The sequence below is a fragment of the Oxyura jamaicensis genome, chromosome 5 (genome assembly GCF_011077185.1).
Source record: "Oxyura jamaicensis isolate SHBP4307 breed ruddy duck chromosome 5, BPBGC_Ojam_1.0, whole genome shotgun sequence".
Lineage (NCBI taxonomy): Eukaryota > Metazoa > Chordata > Aves > Anseriformes > Anatidae > Oxyura > Oxyura jamaicensis.
The window spans coordinates 32928598-32954978 of record NC_048897.1 but is presented as its reverse complement, the minus strand read 5'-3'; the positions used below and the strand labels follow the sequence as shown (position 1 = coordinate 32954978).

Genomic DNA, 26381 nt, shown 5'->3' with positions numbered 1-26381 from the left:
AAAAGCTATTGTCTTTACAGTGTAATATTGTATAGTGCAATCCCTACAGAAATGGGTCATTTTTACCTATAAATGCCAGTAAACAGAGGGAGCTGACTCTTACCAAAATGACCTTAGTTCTTCTGTACTTCATACAGAGAGACTTGTCCAGGTGCTTCTCACACTCCCTATCCTCAGGGAAGGCCAAGCAAATAGTCCCACGAAGTTACCCACATCCCCTCCGGGTGCCACTTACCACAGGAGTGATTCAACTCAAGTCTTGCTCAGTCACAGTTATTAGATGTGAATCCTGCGATACACACAGGGGCTCTCACTGGGAGGAAGCTTTAACGTCCAGCCCACCTAAGGAGAAACAGGCTATATTGCCAATGCACCTGACCTGGCAAGTTTCCTCTAAAAGAGAGAGCACAGGGACACGTTTCGCCCACAGTCCTTTCATCCTGAGCAAATACCGCTAACTGCATATAAAGCACACTCTGCAAGACCATGCGGAGCAGTGGCTCAACCTCCTTACCAAGACTTTGTACAAGTTCTCAATTTCCTTCTTCAAAGTGCCAACATGTTTATTAACATGCTAAGAGCTGGAAATGTGATCACAGCTAGAAAAGAGGCATTTATTTTGTTATACCGAGACTCAACTTGCAGTCAAAGATAAATTTTTCTGGCAGCCAGACTGACACCAATGCCACACAATCACTTCCCTGGCTTTAGGCCAAAGACCTGCTACGCTGGTACCTTACATACTCTGTTAACACTCAGTTTCACAAAAACTAAAACAGTAGGTTTTAGTCTGAGTAGGTCCAGTGCCTTTTGTCATTGGTATTTGGGGTGGAATTAGCATAAGGCGGGGTTTAGCTTGGCTTTCATTAATGCAAAGAAGGCTTTTGCTAGACATCACTCTGAAGTGAGTGAAGCATGTACACGTACGTAGGAAGGAAGGGTGGAGGAATGCAAAGTGAAAAGATAGGGAACTTTACAAACATGCTGATCCTGAAGTTTCACCACCACCCCTTCCTCCTCCTTTATTTGTAGTTTATCTACGTCCACATGGGCAATATGCTGCATGTGCAACAGAACTAAAACAGACCAGAATATAGCAGACAGTCCAGCCCCACCATGCAGTCCGTCACTCATAAAATGCCCTCTGATTTTAGTTGTGAAGTCTACAGAGACACAAGGGATAAAGCATCTCACTAATGACTACAGATTGGCAATGCTCAGACAGGCCTTAACTCCGTTATAAACACTTAAAACATTGAAATACATGGGAGCAAGATATATTTATTATAATTTACAGATCTATGAAACTTAATCATAGCAAGTCTTAAGATGCAAAAGCATTTTCAAGAATTTCCTGGAAAGCGATGCAGACAAAAATTAGGGTAAAGGAATACCCTGGAAATATCATAGGAAGGTATCAGTGAAATGGAAGATGTTACATTTTCTTTCATGTCTAGGGACTAAGACGATCCTACACAGAATACCAATCAGCTGGACGTTATCCACTTGACCAGCTTAAATAGCATCCTAACCGTAGGCTTGGTATATCAGTGGAAAGGCATAACTAACAGTTATCTTCCAATTTGACAATTATCAGAAACTATCAATTACCTTATGTCAGAGTTCTTTCAGGATTCTCCCCACTCATCTATCCCCACAAAAGAATTCAATGCATCAATGCATGAAATGCGATTTTTTTTTTAAAAAAAAAAAAAAAAAAAAAGGAGCATTTCTAAAGGCTCAGAGGGAAACCTCAACACTGCAGACAGGTTGCATGAGCCCTTGGGAATTTGGACTTCTGAATACATGCAAAATTTATTCAAACTTGCAAAACTCAAACACAGAGTTAGTTCGGGCTGACTCATTGCACTCCCCTGTCACTACAGATATATAACAGATAAATTAAGTGACCTCAAAGAGCTTTACACTTAAGTAGTCACCAACTAAATCAGAAGCATTCCTCTTCTGCTTACAGAGGTATTACAGAACAGAGAGAAAGAGAAGTCTGAAGTCCCCACGCTCAAGTTTCTCTGGATATATCAGGCCAAAGTTTTTTTCCTGCATTACAGCAATATTTAGAAACTTCTTCCAAAATATTATGATTCTGGTACATTCTTGAGATTGTCTTGATTGACCTGTTTGTTCTTTCTCAGTTTCTCTAGTTCCTTACAGTCATAGAGTAAAATGGGAGGCAATCTGTGCGTCCAAAATGCTTTCTCGTATTAGCCCCATGCATCTTTCATTGCTAGGAGTTATACCTCTGAACCGTTAGCAAGATCCAGGAGGAATCACCAGTTTGATCATGCTATGATAGCATGACCAGGACAACTACTAATTGTAATGGTGCTACATTATCACCATTAGTTCAGTTCACGTTCAACTCTTAGGAAAGAGACAGGTTTGTCCTTAGCTCGCTTGTCACTGGAACTCAATTAATTCCAGCTATAACGTCTTGGTGATCCATGAGTGCCAATCTCATCAGGAAGCAGTAGATTAGCTCAGGATCCTAAGAACACACCGAAAAAAAATTCCCAAAAGTAATTAAAAGAATGGCCTACTCTGAAGCAACACAGGTGAACAGGTGGCAGATATGACCTGGCATACCTGACACTCCACAGTTTCCAAATCTTCTCGTTAAAATTTCTTCACACATTAACTAGAGCTGTAGTCAGACAGCCAGGTACTGTCAGCCTCTATATACAAAACAATTCTCTTCCTGACAAAAATTACAAGCAGTGACAAAGAAGTGAATGCATCACCAATATTTTGTATACACAAATTAAAAGTTTGTGACAATATAAACGTGTATGATAGACTTGTATTTGAAATTCCTAATCAGCTAGAAAATTAAAAGCCTTCTGCTACCACACCTGATGCTTTTCATCTCCACCAGAAGACAGCTTGCATATAGAGAGAGTTATGCAAGATAGAAGTGCTGTAAAACAAGCTCAGAAACTGATGGTATAACAAAGAGGAAGAACAGAATGACATCCCCATGTTAAGAAGACCTTATGTCCCCAAATCTTTTGCATTCAAGCCAAGAACTATAATCTTGATCACCTCCACAAGGTCCTAAGGTAAGAGGGACTCTCTTGAAGAGCCGGGATCTAACACCTGCAGATGTTTTAGAGTTGTACACTCAACTACACTCTGGAAGTAGATGGGAGTGTGTTTGTAATGGCATTTAGGTACAATGCACTTCTTGTGAGAAAAATAAAAAGATGAAGTGTCTTAATTGTATCAAGTAGTATCACTATGAAGATCATGCTGCGCTTCCGTAGACATGAGGTTACCAGTTTAACTCACCATGGGTGCAAGCTACAGTGACCCAAAACAAACAGAAAGGCTTTAGCCTTTTGACCAAACATTGGTGGTGTTTTCTTGTTTGTTTGTTTGTTTTAAATCACTACATGGATAGCCATGAAGAACTGATAAGCTGCAAGCTGAAGGAACAGTTTGGAACAGCCAACTACACCCATTGTTTTTTCTTCAGCCCGGCCAGCCAACTTGATAAGGCTCAGGCAAATCCCTCTTGCTTAGCCCCTGATTCTGTCAGGACACAGGAATGAAAATCAGTTCTGCACACTATACCAACACAAAGTCAAGATTTAAGTAAATCCTGGAACAAAGTCAAGGTTTAAATAAATCCTAGAGAGTACGATTGAGATTCCTACACTAAACAGACCTAACTTGGATACTTTGCATAAAATGAGTGTTATCTGGAGAAATGTGTTCAAATATAAATAAGTATATAAAATATATAAATATACAAATAAGTCTGCTAAAAGTGAGGCAAATGGTCATTACTGCTCATAATTCACATGGGCTAAATATACTTATCTTTATTATTTAGAGATTTAATAACAGCACTGATAACAGAAAATGCTTGGGATTTGGGCAAGTCAACCCATCATTCCGTGAGTACTTAGAGTAAAATTTACACACACAAAAAAAAGACTTAAGCTGCCTACTCTTGCCAGAATTCAGTATCAGCATTCATAATGAACAAGGCATAAGATAATATTTTCCCTTCTTTGGTGGTTTGAATCATAGTCTTAATAAGCTTCTGATTTAGAGATCTGAAAAAGGCTGAAGCATGTATCTTCACTGAGAAAAATATCCCAAGACCAACACATTTAATTTCCCTTTTGTTTCAGGCCCTTTTCTCGCTTTTGGTTTGTGTGCCCTAACAAGACTGCATACTTTTAGAAAAGCAAAGCATGCTAGTGCTATGTTTAATCCAAACAAGCATGAGAGCAGTAACGTGCTATTACCATAGACTTCCCCACAGAAAAGCCAAAACGCATAGCTTCTGAAAGATTTGGTTCTAGTAGCCTATGGTCATCAGTCCTTTTCAAGATGTTCTCCTTGACAGTTCCTAGCAGCTTTTCATCATTTTTACATGGTCTTTGCATCCAGTTTTCTTAATTTTGTCTTTCACTTCATTATGTTTTGTTTTTATTTTTTATTATTATTATTTTTAAAAGTAGTAGGAAGGTACTTATATTACTATTGTGTAAGCATGATGAGCTCTTTATGAGAAAGCAAAACCGCAATAGTTTTACTGGAGCATGTACTTGAGGCATATTCGCTCAGCTGCTTGTCACTAAAACCACAGCAATTATCTGATTGCTGTGGAAGATTCTGCTTGCAAGGCTCTGGCACTTCTTGCAAAGCTCCCTGCACGTAGTACACGATCTCCACATCATAGTGCCCAATGGTACAACTTTCAAGACAAAGACCTTTTGTGTACCAACAAGATGACAAATAAGCTTATGATGATATAGCAATAGAGGTGGAGGTCTCAAGATGTAAGTCAAATATTTAGCTGTATTCAAACTTCACTGGACAAGGCCCTGCAAACTGATCTAATGGAACCTACTTTGCATGACATCCTGGACTGAATGGCTCAGGATATCCCTTGCAAGCTAAATTACTCACAGTGCCCTTATCTTGTCTCCTGAAAGAACTTAAGTTAAGACCCCATACTGGATACTCTCATTGTACTATATAAGAAGTCCAATAATGGAAATACTATTACCTAACACTGTCCTGTACGGAACCGTTCAAGAATACATGGCAATAAACATCCCTACTCCAGGCCAGAAGGCGTTTCAGAGAAGAAAGGAAGAAGAATGAGATGGAAGAGTTAAAACCCAAGAAAAAAAATCAAGCTGAAATGCCTTTCTTAGTGTCTGATTCCATGACTTTCAAGTTCATTAGAGCATCTGGAAGGCTGCTGAACATTTTTGCCACAGGACCTAAACCTTCACTGATAAGTTTAATAGGCAGGGAAAAAAGTAACACAACAGGGGGACAATCTTAAAAAAAAAAAAAAAAAAAAAAAAAAAAAGAAAAGAAAGAAAAAAATACAACATCTCATAAAATGTACTACGAGTTCTGCCTGTACTGGCCTGGTTAGCACACCTCCCAGTAGCAAAGCTTGTACACTGAAAAAATAACATACATAGTATCTGGAAGACAGATGAGAGGCTGCAAACCATGGCAGGCACTAGAAGTTAGTATATATGCAGGTAAAAGGTGAGAAGATATACTGGAACAGGAAGTGGGGCAGGATGACAAATTACAGCAGAACAAAGGAGAGCCCACAGAGAGAACAATTACTGTAGGGAAGAAAGAGTAAGGATAGGCTGTGAGGGAGGAGGAACGAGATACAAAACAGGTGACAGGAAAGACTACATCATTTGACAAGACCCTTGGGAACAAAGAAGCTGAAGAAATAACTAAAAATAAATGCTTTGCTAGATATATAGTGCAAACACAACATTTGAAGACAAAAACAGCAGTAGAAAATTGCTTTTTTAAAGAACAAAGCTGAGTAAGAACAAACTGCAGGCTTTCATGCTGAAATTAGCATTTGCAAGTGACCTGCTCTTCTTCAGAGCAAAATAACATTTCAGACTGCAGAACAACAAAGAAAAGAATGGCAAGCAACATCCTGAGCTTTTCTGGAAGCACAGCTGAATGTTAAATAAGCTATCAGCTGTCGGATTCAAATACAAGCCTGCCATTCACACAACATACGTACAAGCCAGGTTACTGTAACCTTGTCACATGTACAATAGCAGCCCAGGAACAATCAAATAATCAAAAATGTGCACTATCATGAAGATGTATGCATTTTTATCAGAGTATGGAATGAATGAGAAGGTTTTACTGAGAATAATTTGCAGTTATAACCCTATAATAACTAATGAACTTATTTCATGCAGGGATTTATATACTTGGGTATTTAATGTCCAAGTTACACACGAACATGTTATTTGTACTCATAGGTATACACTTAACCAACAGAAGTAAAACAAGTGCAGTTGTAGTGAGGAGGTAACTCATTTGCCCTCCTGATTAAAAATCAGTCTGAAAAAGTGCCAGATTAAAAGTCAAAAACACCCCTACATTACCGAAAACATGTTACATTGCAGAACCATGCTAATAAAACAACCTAATAGAATTCTAGAACAGGTTCTGAAATACAGAATCTACAGTGTCCTGATTTTATTTTTCTAAAGCAAGTAAACAAACCACTTTTTCTGCAAAGTAGCCAGTAATGAATCTATCTTGTGCATTCCACTTGCATAACGAGCTATTTTACGGAACCCTCCTGAAACACAGTATGTCTCTTCACAGCAGGCTAAGTGGAAATACCACACTGGAGCTGAAATCAGGCTCTGAGTAATTTTAGTGGAGTTGCATCCAGGATGAATTTGGCTCATTAGTTCTCTCATAAAGACAATGATGAACTGGCACAGCAACTCCTGTCACTATAGTGCAGTGCCCTGGAGAAGCAAGCAGAAAATATCTTGCCCAGAAGTCCTCATCTGACCTGTTACTAATGTCCACGGCTGACTCTACTGGCTTCCTTAAGAGAAAGGCAGATCTGCTGTTTTCTTCGGCCACAATGATCTATGCAGTAAGAACCATCTTGATAAAACAGCAGTGACTGCCATAATTCACCACTGACGCTTTTTATGTTTGACACCTGGAAACCATACTGAATGAAACTTCAGAGGGGATCCAGCACAACGCAGGTAAGTAAAATAAATCACGAGGAACAGAGAGCATGTTTGCTTGCCGAATTTACCTCACCAGTAAACATTTCATTACAATGAAACATTCAGAGGCTTTCTTTAGAGTATTGAGTTATTATGCTTAGAGCTAAACTAATAATAATGTAAATTGGACTGTATATTAGGAGACAGAACTAAATAATAATCTCTGCTGTGGGACCACTACAAAATTAACAGAAAGCCAACAACAATCACACTGAAATTAAACAGTGAACTGGTACTGTGTTCTTGAAGAGGACTTAAAATATCATGGTGTTGGAAATTAAATGAACAAGCTGATTTTGATTCAGAAGACTGTTCAGGGTCCAAAGTTTCTAAGTCAGACAAATATCTTGGGAGCGCAACAAACAGTGACTACTCCACTATTTAGTTCCTCTCAAAGATGAGAGAGAAAAATCTAGCATCAAAAAGTGTTGGCATTTAAGGTGGAATGAGTCTCCATCCTTCCTCCTGGTTTGTCAAGTTCTTTAAACAGTGTTGCTGCATGGCTTGAATCATAGAATCACGGAATATTCCAAGTTGAACGGGACCCACAATGATCATCGAGTCCAACTTCTAGAAAAAACTCCTGGTTTTACTGAACATTGCTTTGTTAGGGACAACAGCCTTCCAACCACTTTGCACTGAAGTTCATTCTCATGTAAAAAAAATTCTTTACATCTTATAAAAGCAGTAACAAAATGCAAACGTACCTGGCTTATTGTGAGATAAACTAATGCTCAACCACGGCAAGTGTTACAGTTTCCCTTAAAGTCAGAAAATCATAGAATCGTTTATGTTGGAAAAGACTTCTAAGACCAAAGTTCAACCATTAATCTAGCACTGACAAGTCCACCACCAAACATGTCCCTAAGCACCATGCCTACACATCTTTTACACGTGTCTTTAATGCCAAAACTGAAGGTAGAAACTAGGTTCAAATTAATTTAATTGTGGTGCTAGCACTTCCTTGACATGACATAGTTTGAAAAAGAATAGATATTAGAAGAGTGTTCTCTGGTTTTGAAAAATCAGGCCATTTTAAGTTAACATACAGGCTAAGATCTTATATCTTAAAATGTTAAGTAGCCCTTCCTTTAGCAGCCTGTCATCCTTAGCTATATACATTCTCATCCAACCAACAGAACTTGAAACAAAGTTTGATTGCAAAAAAAATATTCCTTCAGAACTTAAGGCTTTTACCCTTGACATTCTGACCATGATCTTGATTTGACAGTTACTTTTGAAAGACTTAAATGCTTGTTAAAAAAAAAAAAAAAAAAAAAAAGACTGAAAGTAGTTGTCATTTGCTTCCTGCTGACAAGAGTGACTTAACTGAGGATATCATAGATGTTTGCAAGCAAATTCTACTCTATGTGTGACTGCACAATAATGGAATACATACCCCTAGAATTTCTACTTCTAGAAGGCATTTCAAAATTGGATAACTGTAATTTACAGGGCTCACTTAGTGGGGAAAAAAGATTCTTGATACAAAATCAATGTTTTGGGAGGAGAGAAGGGAAGAGATAAGAAGAAATCCTGAAGTCTACAGGTTCTATAGTCAACTCATTAGGTCTACCTTCTTTACCATTAACTTTTGGTGAAGAAAATTTTGTTCAAAAGTTACTTCGCTGGAAAATCTGGAGAAGGCTGCTTTGAAATGGCAAACTAACAAGACAACTACATTAGAAACAACCACCGGCACAAATCTCAGTAACTACCAAATGTCTTATTCCTGGCCTTATCAGCAACTTTCTTGCTCTGCATATGCGGTTTAGGAATAGGTGAAACAGTAACATCTCTGTAAGTCTTTCATCAAAAAGACTGGTGATTAAAGAAAGCTTAAAGAAAGGTTTTCAGTGTTTTTTTTTTTTTTTTTTTTTTTTTTTTTTTTTTTTTTTTCCCCTGCCAAAACAGTGCTTCTGGCACTAAGACTGAAATTTAAGTACTTTGTCTTTGAAAATTATGTTGGAAATCATCATGAAATTATTTGAAACTGTTTATTCCTGTAGATGCTGAAAATGCAACTGTTCACTCCTCTACTATTCCACCCAGTCTATGGCAGAAGGCAGGGGAGGTAGGAGGACTCCTGCACGACAAAACATGGCAGTCTGGGTTACCTCCCATACATCCTGCAACTGCAGGCTAATTACACATGCCCCTTGATGCTTTCGATCATCACGGGCAAGTTGTGAATAGCAGTACTCCCCAACTTCATTGAAGACTGTAACTATGTAAAAAGATGGAGAGAGTGAGGAAACACACCAAAATGTAACAGCACGTGGGGAACCTGTATGATGAGAGAGTGGACCTCAGGCTGGAACTAAGCAAAAAATCACTCTTTTCTGAAGACAGCCATAGACTCCATCTGAGGATACAAAGATCAATGGATTATTTTTGTCTGTAAAATTTATTCAGCTCTTACTAGGCAAAGTAAAAGCTGTTTAAGTGCTCCCCATTTAGGTAAGTAAATAGCAGATTAGATTATTTCTGTCTAGTAAGCATGGATGAATCTATCAGTATCAATCTATCACCCCAACTTCAAGTTTTGGAAAATTTTGTATGGGAGAAGGAATTTGAGAGAAGATCATTCCACAGTCTCTCTGACCACCCTTTGGCCAGATTATAAAGAACAAAGCATTCTCTTGGATTCTGAAAAAAATCTAATGCAAGAAAAGAAAAACAGTAGTTTCATCACTTCCAGAATAATAATAAAAAAAGCTTACTCCCACTCTCACTATCTGCTATCATCTCCTTATCACCATTTGCACTATCTACTAGATTCTCTGCACTCTCTTCTTAATGCTGAGGATATCTGTAGAAGGTAGTCTGCACCACAGTCAGGGCAATGATTAAGTAACAGAGGAACATCTGTGTTCCTTTCCAAACCTAATTAAGTCCAGTCTTAAACAATTGTAAATGTCTATGCAATTGCTATTTTGCTAAGAATTCCAGAGCATGTCCTTTACTAGCATCTTGATCTTCATAATATTTCCCAATATCCTACAACAAATTTAAGGTTTCCAGTAAAGATCTTCTGATCTTTTACATCAACCTTTTCGGGCACTTATTCAACATGGGCTCTTCTAAGTCTTGCACTTCATCATCTTCCTGGTATAGATTCACATTCAGAGTCAACTACAATATTTTACTGCAGATGCTAAAATTATCAAGGAAACTATAGAAATGAATTATCACTTCCATACACTGCAACAAAACATTTTCATGTTGAGTTCCAAATCCAAAAGGACAGCCACACTATAACAGAAACACAGACTTAGCACTTTTGACACTCACATGACAACACTTCTTTCAGAACTTGAGGGGAATTATCTCACATCCCAAAGGGGAAGTGTAAGTGGAAAGAGACATCACTGAAAGAGGGCCACTAGTGATGAACAACAACAACAAAAAAATCTTTAGTAAGCAAAGCTACTTCATACTTACACCTTTGGACACAGGATTTCTTCACTTCAAGTGCTTCATTACATGAGCCACAGCAGGAGTCAATAGAGGTGAAGAGCCTGAACAATACAAATCTCTGGGCTTTACACAGCTCTCCACTCAACTCCCATGTTTGCTCTTTGAAAGCTCTTCAGCACTTTATCCTGTAAAACTCATTTACCTGTCAGCCTCCGCATCCCTGGAATTCTCGTGAGGCTTCACTGATAAAAAGCAACACATTCAGCTGCACACTGAGCACGTATCCAGTCCGTAAGGACCCAAGCTTCGTAATCAGGTATCAGCTCCTCTCTCCAGGGTACCCAGTACACCACTACATCTGTTGTACTGATGGCACCTTTGAGGGGAAAAGCAGCACAACGCCCTCAGAAAACAGTATTCATAGAAAACAGATGTTCTTGGTTTTTTGATTGCTTCCTTCAAACAGATTCCACAGAATGGATGGAAACCTACTTCTGGGCCCTCTCCCTGGTGCGGGAGGAAAATGGGTTCTGAAAATGCTTGATAGCCTCAGAAATAGAGAAACAAGCAAGCAAGGTGCAGTTAGGATCATATTTAATAGTCTGGGGCTGTAGTTATCCACCTTGACCAGTTCAAAGGATTGTTTGCAAGGTGAAAGTGATTAAAAAGAAGATAATTAATTGAAGCATTTATGGGAATACTGGAGAAGAGCTATTTCTAAGTGCCTTCCAAGCAGGCAGTGAGTGTTACGTAACAATTACTCTCAATTTTAAGAAATTGATAGCCTCAAATCACAACAGTAAGTAATAATAGTTTTGAGAAATTTGTAAACAAAAGTCTCTCTCTAAAATTAAAGAGAAAACTAGAATAGATGTAAGAGTTCCAAAGCTAGAATAGATGTAAGAGTTCCAAAGCAATTACAAACAAAACCAACCATCAATAAACTGTCACCCATTTTCTACAGGTAAAGAAATGAGAGTCCAAGAAGGCAGCCTCTGGGGAAGGCGAGAGGGGGATCACTAAGGTCACCCAGCAGGTAAGTTCCTCAGACGGAAAGGGAATACAGTTTTACAAGCTCACAGTTTACCTCTTTAAACAGGAGAAGTTATTATATAAATACCTGTATTATATAAGTTGAAGAAAGGAAATATAACAGCCCTATACTTCTGCTGTGTGGGTTTGTGGGTTTTGTTTTGGAGTTGTGGGGTTTTATTGTTTTAAAAGATATATTCTTACAGTAGCAAGGCCAGAAGTGCCTCATGCATGTTACCCTGGTGAAGCATCAGTAGACCTTTACATGATGTATCGATACGGATTCTCAGCATGTCATGTTGCAAAAGTTACTTCTAGTATTGCAAGAAAGATTTAAAACCCTCAAACCTTGTTTTTTTGTATTATACTCCATTGACTATAAATCCATGCATCTTAGTCACACAATTCCATTTGTGCAAGGCTTAGAAAGGACTATAAAACCATCACCAAGCGTGACCTAAAAATGTCAGACCTTCAAAGGATAAAATCCCCATCTATATCAGGGTTAAATTTAAGGGCTAAAAAGCCAGAGGTTAGATATTTCCTCCCCAAAGTGATAAAGTTAGTATTCCTGACCTTCTTGATGTTTGGTAGGTACCTACAGATTGGCAATTTACTAACTGGAGATAGAAATCTGGAATTTATACACAATCCCACCAATCCTTGGATGGTCCTTCTCTGAGAAATCTATTCCAACACTCATGCAGCGTACAAAAACCCTTCAGCAAGAAAGACGACAGGGAGATGTCAGTATGCTTCAGTTTGGGAAAGGCAGAATGGCAGAGGAGACAAATCTTTGAAGAAACATGATCTAATTTTACATGACATTTCTCTGGGTGAATAACCAATAAGGTCTCCTTTGCTTGCCCATAAATTAGCCTAGTTCTGGGTGACCAAAGAGCTGCCCACATTATATTACAAGGACCATATTAATGGAGCAGAGCATGTAAACTGCTACATTAACTTCCCAACCCAGAACAATGAAGAGGGCATTAAAGTAAGCCTCTTGCTGGTACACTGATCTCAGTACTGCCCCCATTAAAGCCACATTAATGAAACTTCTCAGCTCAATTCTTGGATTGATTTTTAGCACCTCGTAATGGAAACTGCTGGGCATAGCTGGGAAATTAGAGGTGGCAATGGGACTACAGGGATTGAAGTCCTCTGGCTCTGAGATCTGATTTGCTTTTGCAATTATAGTCTTTTACTACTTTACCTGGAGACCTACTGGAAAAAATCTTAGGTAATTTTCACTTCATTTCCAATGTATGTAAAAATAGTTTGTGAAAAGAACCTATTAAGCTGCTTCCAAACCCCTCTTACTCTCTTTAAAGGAGACCCACAGTTCGCAGTTGACACAAAGACTTTCCATGACAATGAAAGGAACATTTCACACAGATCTCCCTTAACAGCACTGCTTTTACCATATGTTTTAGTATGATATGCAAGAAGAAAAACACAGACAGACAGTTTAAATCTATTTTTCATATGAAACCCACTGTAGTAGCATTAGAGCTAGGATGTGAATATTAAAAACTTCAGTGAACAATTCTGAAGAACCTCCAGAAGGTTTACCCTGAGAGCACCAATAGCACTGTGCTTTGAACTGGTATCAGTGCCCACCTCTGACAGCAGTAAACTCTGAGTGGCTGGAAAAATGAGATCCTAATAGCAACCAGTTGCACAGAGGAGATTTAGAAACCTGCTGAAAAAAAAAAAAGTAAGAGGTATGCAGTGGATGAAAGCAGAGTTTTTTTTTTTAACCTGAGAAAGCAATCCCTTTGCACACTAAGCCACAACACACCTTGAATGAAGCCTAGCAGAATGCAAGGTACATACTAGACCGCATAACTCCGCAAAGCATTCTCCAACTGTGTGTCAACATTTCATCTAAAGTTTCTAAGTAGAAATCTAAGTTTCTAGAGGCAGAAAAACTGTTACACTTACATCTTCTCTGAGAGAACATAAAATTTTGGTCAAGATTACTACAGCCTCTAGAAACAAGGTCATCTGTGTTAAGAACAGGAAGCCCCCTAACGACACTAGCCAGTCCCACACCATGGAGAGGAGACCCATTTTCTTTCGGTGACTTGTCAGTTTCCTTGGGAGTGTCTCAGATGCCAGAGCAACTCCCCAGTTGAACACTGAGACTGAGACACTGGAGAGCCTATTCACAAATAGTCTATCAGTACTTAATACTGGAATAGACCAAGATAACCAGCATTATCATCTCTTTGATTGACTTCCTCTTGCTCATGGAATTGCAAAAGTAATAAGAATACATTGTTATCACAATTACTACAATGCTTCTTAGGGACCTGAAAGAAGTTAACCTCTATGTGTGTACCACAACTCCAAGGAGGTAAGATTTGTAATTAATTTTATTTAAGCTGCAAAACGTAAAAGCAGCAGCAAAATTCAAAAAAAAGCATTACAAATTAGTCTCATGCTTAAAAGTTATCATTTCGCATTTCTCCTGTAAATATTGATTTATACTCAAAAATCCAGGTACTTTCCATTGTGATTTGAACAGGACATGGAGATCAGTATTTTGTTCAAATAGCAGAAGAGTTATTTTTGAAGTTCGATAACAGTTATAATTATTATCAGAGATGACTGTTGACTTGCCTTGGTAACGCTGCGATAATATGAAAATCTGTATTGGCAGTATGTTTCCCAATGGTAGCATGCCAACACGATGTTGTTCTAAAGAACATTCTCAACACATACTAGATAGTCAACAGTTAAAGCTAAAGTCACAGGACACTTGTGATCAACTTGTTCTCTTTTATGTCTATTTAACTCACTTCTACTTCTGACATATAAAACATTCTCCCCATGGTAGTAAAAATTGGAAAAAAAAACAACCCTGGATTAAGGAATTTACAGAATGAGTTCAGAAGAATATAACATGAGGAGATGAGGTAGACACATTCTGGTAAGCAGCAGTTTGAATAGGCGGTCAAGTCTTACTTTTGCTTACTATCCGGATGTCAGTAACTTCAAAGGTTGACTAGCAAGCTTTGTAGGTAACATACAGCTGGCTGAAAGCAAACTGGGGTAAATCTGTACCAATAAAATAAAAGCCATCTGCATAACTCCCTAAAAAGGCTCCTCCCTAATTCAACATGAACTTTATTTCAGTGACTGTGTCGCTGCTGCCTAAAGACAAATCTCACCTACGTTTCTGAAGACAAGGACCACTGTCAACAAGCCAGTTTCTCCTCTGCTGTAGAAGGGCACACTTGGTATTGCTCTTCCAAGCTGCTTGCATCTGTAATATCAAGTTACAAATCATTTCTATCCGTATCTAGGACCTGCAGTCTACCTGAGACATACAGAATACATTATCTTCGCCAGCTGTTGTCTTGAAGAATCGTAGTGGAAATGCTAGAAAACAAATTGAAAGTAATAACACAAGAACAAAACTTCAGCATCCAAAATCTTTATATCCTTTTATATGTTTGACTTATTAACAAGATAGGTTTCTTCAGTGTCAAAAAACAGTCAGCCATCAGCATCTTATCACGAGCTGTGCCTTTACATCAAAGACATCATGAGTCTATTGTGGCAATGGAGATCATCTGTTAGTTTAAGCTGTATTTTCCCTGCAGTTCGTTACCATTGTTAGAAAGGGATGCTACTAGCATGAACACAAGTATTCTATAAACACCAACTATTACAATACTAAATATCAAGTTTCTGTCCAAGGACCAAGGTTAGATGTTTTCCCTAAAATTGATTCAATTTACCTTTGCACACTAAAAAAAAAAAGCGCATGGCCCATAGCCAGTATCATCCTTCTACAGCTGTCATAGAGTATCATGGAAACTGCTTTTGGGCACAGATACATTCACCATCACTCTAGGACAAAATTAAATAAGCCCAATCGATACAAATCCACATGTTACTATTGCAAGCCGGTATCAAACTGTGGAGCACTAATATTTCTGAGTTTTTGTCATTACACATGGAAACAACAGGGGGCAAAAGACAAGGTGTAGGCTTCCTATAGGAAACATTCTTCACTAGGACATCAACAGACACTTCTAAAAACCATTCAGAAACACACCAGGTTAGATACAAAAAGGGTATGCTCAAAGTACATTGGGTATTGGGTTTCTAGCCTAGCATCTGACTGCCTGGCTTCAGCTCAGCTGCTCAGTGTCACAGTCTTGCACATGATATAGGATTACCTGGGACATCTGTGACTTATCTGATACTTTGAGACAATAATATTGTATTATTTTCTTCTCAAAATTACCCTGATAGAGTGCTATTACTACTTCTACTTTGACAGCTCACGTTGATCAAATCAACGTTTAAATGAATTCTAAAAAGAAATCAACCTCAGGCACATCAGTTTTGTGAAGTGACACTTGGAAAGGTTTCCTTGGGAAAACCGGATTTCTAGCATTTCCATCAAGTAGGTTAAACTTCAAGGTAGGGATCACTGAGATACAGCGTAAAATAGCAATGTACAATTCTTGTCAGTATATTAGTACGAACGACTTTTCAAACATAAAAAGCCAGAGAATTTGCTCCACAATTCATTTTAATAGTTATGCAGTTAGAGGGAGAAGAGGAGCTACAGACAATTTTCACAAGCATTCACCACTCTGTGACTGCTTAAAGAATACAGAATCACTGCTTTGCTTAACTCCTATCAGTGAAAAAAAAGTAATGACACGAAGGACAAAAAGCAACTTTTTTTTTCCCATTTGCACTATGAGCACATTGATAGTGTAAAACAAATAGAAGGTCCACTTTGATAGTCCAGTTGAACTTTTGGGGAAATATCAAGTTGGTCATTATACATTCATAATTAAGGTTTTATAACTTCTTTCCTAATGAGAATTAGCTGACACAACTTTCTCATTTAACTCTATAATTTAATAATTGTAATAATATTGCCACTTGACCATGGGGAACAAGCTAACAGACTTTTCAACCCTTGAATAATTCTCTTCAGAGAAGAATCATAAATTGTCTTATCACTAAACCTTCTGTGCCACCTCTGAAGACGTAGTCCTACCACTTTTTTCCTCCTATTACAAACACAGATTTCAGCTACATTTGACTGAGGTCATCCCACTGCTGTGAATGGGAACTCATCAATATCCAAGTCCCATTTCAGTGCCATCTTCTTTTTCCTGCCTTGCCTGTGGTAGGTTCTGAGGGGGGATTCCAGGTCTCTGCACTGCCTGGTTTCCTGCAGCAGGGCCTGCAAGCAGCAGAGGCCAGGCACTTTATTCAAAAGCAGCACAACTCACAACCATTATTTGTTGGAGGAATCATTGGAAAGAAAAAAAAGGAAAAAAAAAATGCATGGAATATGAAGAGGACAATATGAGTGGACCTTATCACCAACAATCCAACATTGTGATATTTAAAAGCATTTGTAACCAAATGAGTGTAACCTCATGAACAGCTGAAGAAAAAACTGTCTCAGACCAGCTGTTGGTACATTACAAGGATTTGTTTATTTTTTTAATTATTGCTTCAAGTATTACACAGTACCTGTATTTGCCTGTAAAGACATGGTTTCTTCAATGTATGTGAAAAGGACAGGTGAATAATCCCTATTCCAATATACAGGTGCTAACGACTACTTTGTGTCCAAGGCAGACCTAGATGTTTGTCTGTGTGGAACTACACACTAGTCTTCCAAATGTAAGCTAGTTTTCAAAAATACCAACACCACCACTGCATCAATAAATATCACAAAACTGCATAAACACACAGCAATATCACGTGAAAGGATGCCACAGTCACCTGGGAACAAAACAGTTTTTCTACTGGGAAAAAAAAAGTTTGTCTTAACAACCCAAGGGCAACACTTCCTCTACCTGTCTAGGTATAAACTTCACACCAGGATTACAAGTCTCAACTGTTTGTTGGGAGCTTCTCATTCACTTTAGATAGTATATTCTACAGAGAGGTGCGGTAAGGACTATGTACACATATATGTAACTATCTTCTGAATTTATTGCAAGTTCAAGAGACATCTCAGTATTCCCAAAAACATAGTAGTATCAGTGCTGCCAGCTTCCAGAAAAAAAAGTTTAGGGACCGTTTCTCATTATTTGATTAGAGTGGTTTCATAGGGGATCCAGAAACACTGCAAAGACAAGAGACTGTTTATTTCTTCAGTTATTCTAGGGGGCGGCATGTTATATCTACATGGAGACTTCTTGTGAATTAGTACCTTCCGCAAACACTGACAAAATGTATCTCAGGTTAGTCATCACAAGCTCTTACTCTAAGTGTCAAGTTCCTTAAGCACTTAGCTTGGGGAACTATCTGCGTACAGTACTGTGTTATCACCACAGATGGATCACATTCTTTGTGCTAGCATTTCTCCTACTCAATCAGAATACTTCAGTGCTGAGACATTTGTACATATTTTAAAAAACATTTTTGTAAGTAACATCAGTTTTTGTTAACTTTTGAGTTCTTTACATCACTTTACACTATTTTCTTAAGCTTCTAGAAGGATTTCTAACATTTTCTAGAAGCTACTGCTGCCTCAGGCACGTCTGTTGGATTCTGTGATGAAAGTACCTAGAAGATGTCAACATATGGTGTATTTACTGTTTTATTGTTTCAATTGCCCACAGAGATCGTCTATGAAAGTAAACATGACACACACCCGCTGAGCCAAGAGCCACATATAATACAAGGCACACGTGTACTGAGGGCTAGCTGTGTATTTCTGCATATACCCACACCCATTCGTGCACACTAAACCTGGATGCAGTATTTCACTAGACTGAATTAGGCACACATTCAGTTATCAGTTACACAAAGTACTAAGGAAAGGTAGAAGAGATTTCTTCTAGCTTTTCTTCCAGCTTCAGCAATGAAATTACACTGACTGGTTTCACAATCTGCTTCTCAGCGACTTGCCAGATACAGTGCACTTTAGAAGAACACAGAAAAACAGAATATAACCAATCTAATATAATAAGGGACCAAAAAAAAAAAAGCACTGTTGAGAAACTCAGCTTTATTACTGTCAATATCAAGTTATTGCAGTAGTTACAAGTGGAAATGGTTTCCTAACTCACCATCTGTGCCACTACTTTCTCACTGTAACACTACAAAGACGCATTTCATTACATCAGATAGCAGCTAATCAGTATTGTTACTTCTGCTCTCACTCTCCAGTTCTATTCTTCATGTGTATTTTACAAAAGCTCTGGCCTAAGTATTCATGACAGCTTTCTAAATGCCCAAACTTCTCAAACACAGTTATTCTTTGCAAACACCTAAGCAGTATACAGAGAATATCTAAATTGAATCAAATACCTGAACACCACCAACACGACTGCTTAAGAATATTATACCTGCAATATTTTAAGTATCACATCAGCTGAGTCTCTTAATACCGGTGACATATTTCATTGCTCTGAGCAAGTCATAACCTTTATACTACAGTTCAAATCAAATAATGCAGAAAACAAAACAAAAAGAAAACAAAAAGTACTCAAAGTACTGAATAAAAACATCATTTGATAGGGAAGGAAAAAAAGGAGTAAACAGATGCTTCACCTGACCCAAGCTACCAAATGCAATTAAAAAAACAGAGCATCATTTAATGGCACATACAACACAAAGCCAATCTTCTGTTTTTTTCCCCCACTCTACAAACTTATAAGCTGATGAAATTTCCATATAGTCTACAGAATATCTTTCCTATAAGCCAACATCACTTATTGCATCTACTGCAAAGGAACGCCATTACCTAGCACAGCATTTGGACTGTCTACATAGGCTTTTTTTGGAGGGTGGGTTTGGGCTTTGTCCAAAAAAATTACACACACTTTTCATCATTCAATTCAACCTAAGCATTTCTTTTCAATTAGCCCATGCAGACAGCACCGAAGAAGAGATACATTCATGAAAAGCGGTATACATTGGAAAAAGAAATAACACAAACCCTTTATTATCATGCTTCTCTTAGAAGTGCCCCAATTATTGTATTCTGCAGTCATTTTGAATCCATTCCCATTATGTTTCATATTGGAAATTGACTTTGGTCATAAAACATATACATAAAGGCAATTATTTTTTCCTATTCAGCCTTCCAAAGCAAATATTTATTATTAAAAGCTGACTATTCGTCCTTATATAAAATGAGACTCGCAGGAGGCTAGGACAGTACTTGCAGTCCAGCCTTTCTGTTTGCTTTTCCACAACCTGCATATGCAGCTTTCTTCAGACTATTCAGATGCCAACACAACTACAGGACTTGTTGCATCTGCTTTTACCCTCAAGACACTTAGGTATTTGTACATCTACAATGTAAATTAAGATACTGAGGCATTAATCTTGTAAAAAATAAAAATAAAAACAATAAAACACACAATAGCCCACACTACATCAATATTGAAACATGTCTGCATTAGTAAAATGCCAGTCAGATTTCTTTCAGGTATGAGGGAAACCTAAACAGTGAGTTTGGAGAGATCGAAAAACAGATGCACAGTTCATGAGAATAGCTAGCTTTTTCATACCTGAACTTTCATTTATTTCCTTTCCTTCTGCCCAACCATTTACCAGACACACAAAAAGTAGCAGATGAACAATATGCAGCCAATGTAGTTTATTTTTAAGAGCTGTTTGTGTTAGTGGATTATCACTCTGGACTTTTGTTTACATCTCAATGATGTAGTGGCACCCAAGCTCAGATCTTAAAAGAAACTGCAATCCCCCAATTTGAAAAGTGTTTCTCTCTCTTTTTCAAGGACCAACTTGTTTCATTTGGCAGGAGGTGCACTGGGGGCAGGAAGTAGGTGGCTCTGGGAGGCGTGCACACCTTAATTTCTTAACAACATACTCCAAAGCTTTTCCTTCCCAAATTCAAAAAAAAAAAAAATGACTCAGCAAGAAACTCTGCATTACACAAACCTTAAAAAGGGACCGATTAAGTATATTAACATAAAAAAGGAATGTCCCACAAGTACAGAAGATTAAATTTGGACAACAGAGAGAAACAGCTTTTTAAAATGAAATGTAATTTTGAAAAATAAATTGCTAATTTTAAAAAGTTATGAAAGAACTTTTAGGAAATAGGAATACAGACAGTGAGATTAAATAATGCTTCCTGTGAAGCAATATCGGAAGAGCCCACAGCAGTCTCAGTGCAAGTCTAGCCCCTACCAACCCCTCAGATTTATACAAGAGAAATACAGAAGGAAAGTGCCAGCATTGGGAAAAGCACCACATTAACCATTAACACCTGTTTCTGTGGTAGATCTTTTCTCCGAATCACAGAACTGTTTAGGTTGGAAGGAACCTTTTGAGCTTACCTAATCCAACAGTTTTGCTCGAAGCAGGGTCAGCTTCTCCAAATCAGTCTTGGCTGTCCTAACCCTATTCCCAAAATATCAGACAGCAAATTTGTATTTCCCTGAGCTCACTAGTCCCTGAATCCACCTCTTGAACTTTTTTTTTTTTTTTTTTTTTGAATACCTGAGATCACCGGTGAGGTCCCTGCTAAACCGAGTAATCCTCCTGTTGCTTTTGCTCGTCTTCCTGCTTCCTGGGAGAGGCCTACTTCCTCCTAGGGCGATCCTTGAAAGTCAACCAGCCATTTCAAACAAGTCTCTTCTCTTCAGGGCTGTATCCCAGTAGACTCTTCCAAGCCAATCTCTGAAGAGGTTGAAACCTAATCTCAAGTTCAAGGCTGTGCTCCCTCCTCCTAGGACCCTGAACTCTGTCATTTCATAGCCAGTGCAGCCAAGACTGCCTCTGAGTTTTAACATCCACCAGTTATTCCCTATTTCTAAGCATTAGGCCCAGCAGCTAATTCCTGTTGCTTCCTAGTTGGTTCCTCAGTGACCTGTGACAGGAAATTCTCAACATGGCACTGAAACCTCCTTCAGTCCTGCTGAACTGCCAGCAGATAGGGTTGCCACGAAGTGCCCTGTGAGGGTCAGGGCCTATAAATGTGAGTCTTCTTTTAACTGAAGAAGGCCTTGTCTACTTCCTGGTCAGGAAGCTGACAGCAGTTACCCACTCCGTGTTGGAGGGCCCACTGGCCTTCACACAAACTCTTGACTGACACCTGACCTTCCCAAGGCAGACGTGCACACCTATTGGCCTCTCTCACATTTAGGGCAACTCCCTCTAACCCTGTAACTACACACAGACTTTTAACTCCTTTTGCTGTCATGAAAGTGTGCTGCATAACTGAAGCTCTTTCCACCTTCCCAGAAATGTCAAGACACTGTCCCAAAAGCCATTAAGAGCAACGAGCATCCTAATTCCCAATGACCACAGCACAGTTACACAAGAAAAGTACCTGTTCCCTTTCACCAGCTATTAGCTCAGTCATAAACACATCAATAAAAGCTGGCAACCATCAGGTATATTTTGTCCAACACCTAATATTAGAAGAACCTGACAAGTTCCGGATGAAAATAAAGAAGAAAAAAACAGAGGCAAGGAGACAAAATGATGAAATGAAGAGTCCAAAAGCTCAGCAAAAAAGTGATAACGTAAAGTATACCCTCATCAGATATGACGTGGAACAGAAAATACTTGTTTTATGCAACAGGTATGACAAGATGTTACGACAATTTAAGGAAGTATTGTTCTTCCTTTAACAGGTAAAGAGTTGTATAGAACTGGATAGGTGTTCACATGTGTCTCCTGTTAAACAGCGACAGCAGAATGTGGCATGTGGGAGGAGTTTCTGTTGCCCCCATGCAACAGCAGATCTCTTTTTCCTCCAAAGAACACTGAAAACATTAGATTAAAAAGTATCAAAAATTGTAAACTTGAAAGGGAGAGTTGGAGCATTCTTTCACAGCAGGTGGTACATGGGATATAGATACCCTCTTTTCTATGAAGAATTTTAATTAAAATAAAAGAGAGAGGGGGAAAGGAGCTGTCTCTAGTTGAAGAAGTCTACAGAATTATTTAACTGTACCCTACTACTGTCCAATCTCTGATGTCAGCTTTATGCAGAGGGCCTAGCAAATGGCTGTTGTGCTGCATGGCAGGCTGTACATCAGATGGCTTTTCTCAAAATAGAAAGTTTTGCTTTGCATATTTTAATTTTTCCCCTCTCAAGGTTATGTTTAGACTGCAGTTGGTGCTGCAATTGTCACATCACGGCCACAACTGTTGTCACAAGTATTGGCAATCATCTGGCATCAGCACAAGGGTGTTGAGTATAGACCAACTGCACACAAATGTCTGCCTTGCTTCTCAGTACCATTCTGAGCCTACTCTGCTGTTGTAGAAATATTCAGCCATACCCACCCATATTTGTATAATACCAATATCCAAACTAACCTGAAACAAGCTACTCTAAAAGCAGCATGGGAACCACAGGTCATGCATACGCAGGCAGGCTGGGAGAGTCCTTGCCTTTCAGCAGCCCTTGAGCTAAGTTACCCCTGCTGTTTACATGGAAGCTGCTGCAAAGAGAGCACCTTGGCAGTACAGCCCCTCAGTTCTACCACTAACCTGCAAGGCATTTTCTATGCAGTTCATATGCTTGCTTAGATGGCCTTCAAGCTTATGAGGTGGAGAAAGGCATCCAGCTGCAGCACAGCCTCCACAGCTTTCTTCTTGCTCTCAGGCCAGAGTCTGAACATTCAGCACAGGGAAGATGACAGGCATAGCACAGTAAAAGGAGCAATGTTCTTGTACTGATGTAGTATTTGGCATGACTGACATGAAGAAGTATTTCTCCAACCCAACCCGGACTTCTGTATTCTTGCTAACAGGCACACTGAAGTCAGCACAAATTACTTGAAGTTATAAGCTTGCCTTTGTGTGAGCAGCTGCCAGCACAGACCTCACATTTCAGCCCTGAAAGTAAAGGTTTCAGTTAAATGAGCTAAAAGATATGCTCTATTAATTGTGAATAATGTATATCCTAGGACTCACAGTGGAGCTGCCTGAGATCAGTGTACACATGAAAGAGCCAGACCTCTCTGACATTTACACTCTGGTTGCTTTTAGCCTGGCAGTAGCAAACACCCTGATTCTCTGCCAGTAAAGACCAATTTCAGTTTCAGAAGATCACTATAGCTGTAATACAATGTAATAGTAAACTAGAGGGAAAGACTTAATAGCTTGATACTTCAAAACCAACTTATCAGTACTCATGTTGCTATAGATGGTAAAAACATGCATACAGAGTTGAATTATGAATTAATACGAATTATTTTTATCTCAAAAAACACCCTTTTGATTAAGTGCTGGTAATCTGTAAGAAAAAGTACATGTAAAGATTACTAATGCCTTCACAGAGACGGTTCCCTTTTGTTTACATTTCCTTCCCATGAACTGTCACGATGCTGCCCATTTAGGTGTATTTTAAAAACCCCAGCCAAGCAGAGAGAAGACATGGATCAGACTCTCTCTCCCCTTGCGCAAGGAGCACAGGCAAGGTTCTGTGTCGCTAGATGGAGCTCAGTACCTACCAAAGCGACAAAACGTTACATGATTAACAGGAAAGCATGAGCTGAGCAACAATGCAAAACAACCACATTTACATTCAGCCAAGCTATTTAGGTTGTTTGTTTTCTTGCTTCATTTTTTATAATGGTTCCATATGTTCTTAACAACAAATCACAACAGATTGATAGGATACAGGAGAGGAAATGGAGACATAAAGGTAAGCTTCCTTTTCTATGCTGATTTTAGTTTATTCATATAATCCTCGTAGCTGACTGATCCCCATGCAAGGACTTTATGCCTTAAAAGCTTGTTTCTGGGAATAATCTTTTCCACTGGGGCAAATCTAAATTATTATTCTTACTTTACTAGACGAGAAAAATCTAGAAAGGTCAGGGCTAAACATACAGTATATACACAATACATCCCAGGTTTGACCTGGAATGACACAACATTCAGGTCGGGAAAAAAAAAAAAAAAAAAAAAAAAACACTCAGTAGGCCAAATCTCCCCCCAGAAATTACACATTTCAATCAACTTAGTAGCAACCATGTGTCCATAAGGTTTGAGATCTACACCTATATAACACAAGTTTCACAGCTTTACCAATCTTGAGAATAAAACCAGATTTCTAGTCCTTGGCCTAAATCACAAAAAGACCTCTTCTTAATACCAAGAATAGTAAGTGCCTACCGAAATAATTCTTTTAGTCTACCCAAATATATGACCATGATGCAGTATCGTAAGATCTGTGGAAGCTAGGGACTTGTCTCCTCTCAACATGTTTTATCAGAGAATGAGGGGAGAAAAACGCACAGTTGAAAAAGGGATTTCATACTATTTTGGACTGCAAAGAAATTGAAGTGCTGAGGGGAGAGAGGCTTCTATAAATAAGACAACTCTGCTTAACGAGTTCATGCTGTCGGAAAGGTTTGCAGAGTAGAGCATTTTGCTGTTAACGGACAACTTTCAAAATATTCACGTGGCCTTGCTTGCAGTTTATACATACTGAGTGTCCAACAGTCACTTGAATAAGAGAAGAAACAACATGCTGCAACAAGTCAGGGATGTTTTTGTGCCTCACACATTGTTCCCACAGCAAGTAATTCCACAAACTGCAGAAAGCATAACCAATGACATTTTTGAGGCACTGGTGAGCCCTTTCCAAATCTGGTATCTGGATCTGGGATTTCAGACAGATCTGGGTTTGAGTAGAGAGGGGAAAGGTGAACAAATCCCAAAATCATGCCACAGTCAACTCTGTCCACATAGCAGACAAAGCGTTTTACAAAAAATATGCTGGGTTCTTACTTGATACATGATCCAGTAAAACTGTTCACAGCGCTCTATGCTTAAGAGCAGCAAATACAGGGTCCTGATGCAGGTACAAAGGAAAGTTGCTCTAAGCAATCACAGAGAAATCTTTATATGAGAAATATCTTTCAAGCCCCTAGGATGGAAATGCTCGCATAAAAAATAATGAGTGCCAGTCTCATATCTCCCCTTTGTATATTCTATTCCATAAAAAGAAAATTATAACCTAATCCTAGATGCACTTTGATCCAGATGAATTTTCTATTAAAGAGCTGCAGTTAAGCTTTTTGCCTTGATGCTATCTTGTGCTAATGAGTTCCACTGGTTAGTTATGAAACATGACAAAAGCATCTTATCAAATACAGTTGAATCTGCTGCCTTTCAGTTTAAGTTCCATGTACTGGGTTTTTGTATTGCTTCAAGAGCAAAAGAGCACCAGTCATTACTCTGAGAAGCTTTGTCATTGTCTGCCACTCACACTCCACGCATTCTCAGTCTCTCCTTGTACTATGGCTTTGTTGCCAACCTTTTACCATCACTCGCTTATGAAAGAAAATATATATATATACTGTCAGAAGAAATTTTCCTATTGTAGCTAGATTTTGTTTGAAAAGGCAAATATATTTGTCCAAATACATATACCCAAAATATTACATATGAAAAAATGAAGAATATTGGTTGTATCAAAAGGAGAGAAACAGCTCACTGCAAAACATATGACCAGCGAGTAGCAAAGCACAAATACTAAGCATGAGGAGGGTTTGTTTATTTGTAGTCAACTTGCAGTTAAGAAAACAAGCTCTCATCTGCTCAGTCCAGTATCCTATTTTTAACTGGCCACTGCCAGCTATAGGAAGCTCCATCAAGAAAAAGAGTGGCACATCTCTGTTCTCTGCATCACGTCTCTTTCCAACCTTTCCTTTGTTAGAGCTTGACTATGACATGTGAGGTATAATAATCCCCTCAAGCCTCTATGATAAACAGCAAATCAGAACCTAATCATCTATGTAAAAGACTGATGCTTTCAAACCTCAGTAAGTTTTCAAACTGAATGATTATAACAACCTAATTAAATTGTGTAAAGTGTTCTTTAATCAATTATATATATTCTACATTTCAATT

At 38.6% G+C, this 26381-nt stretch overlaps 1 protein-coding gene and 1 long non-coding RNA gene across 31 annotated transcripts in view; one reads left to right on the top strand and one right to left on the bottom strand.

The window, feature by feature from the left end:
• Positions 1 to 26381, bottom strand: part of NRXN3 (neurexin 3) — a 979693-nt gene that overhangs the window by 575398 nt on the left and 377914 nt on the right. The gene's annotated exons all lie outside the window — the stretch shown is intronic.
• LOC118168215 overlaps positions 6924 to 26381 on the top strand; it is a 48632-nt gene continuing 29174 nt past the window's right edge. The window contains exons 1-2 of the long non-coding RNA XR_004751428.1: positions 6924 to 7049; positions 11458 to 11529. This is a non-coding gene — a long non-coding RNA (uncharacterized LOC118168215). The remainder of the gene's footprint in view (positions 7050 to 11457; positions 11530 to 26381) is intronic.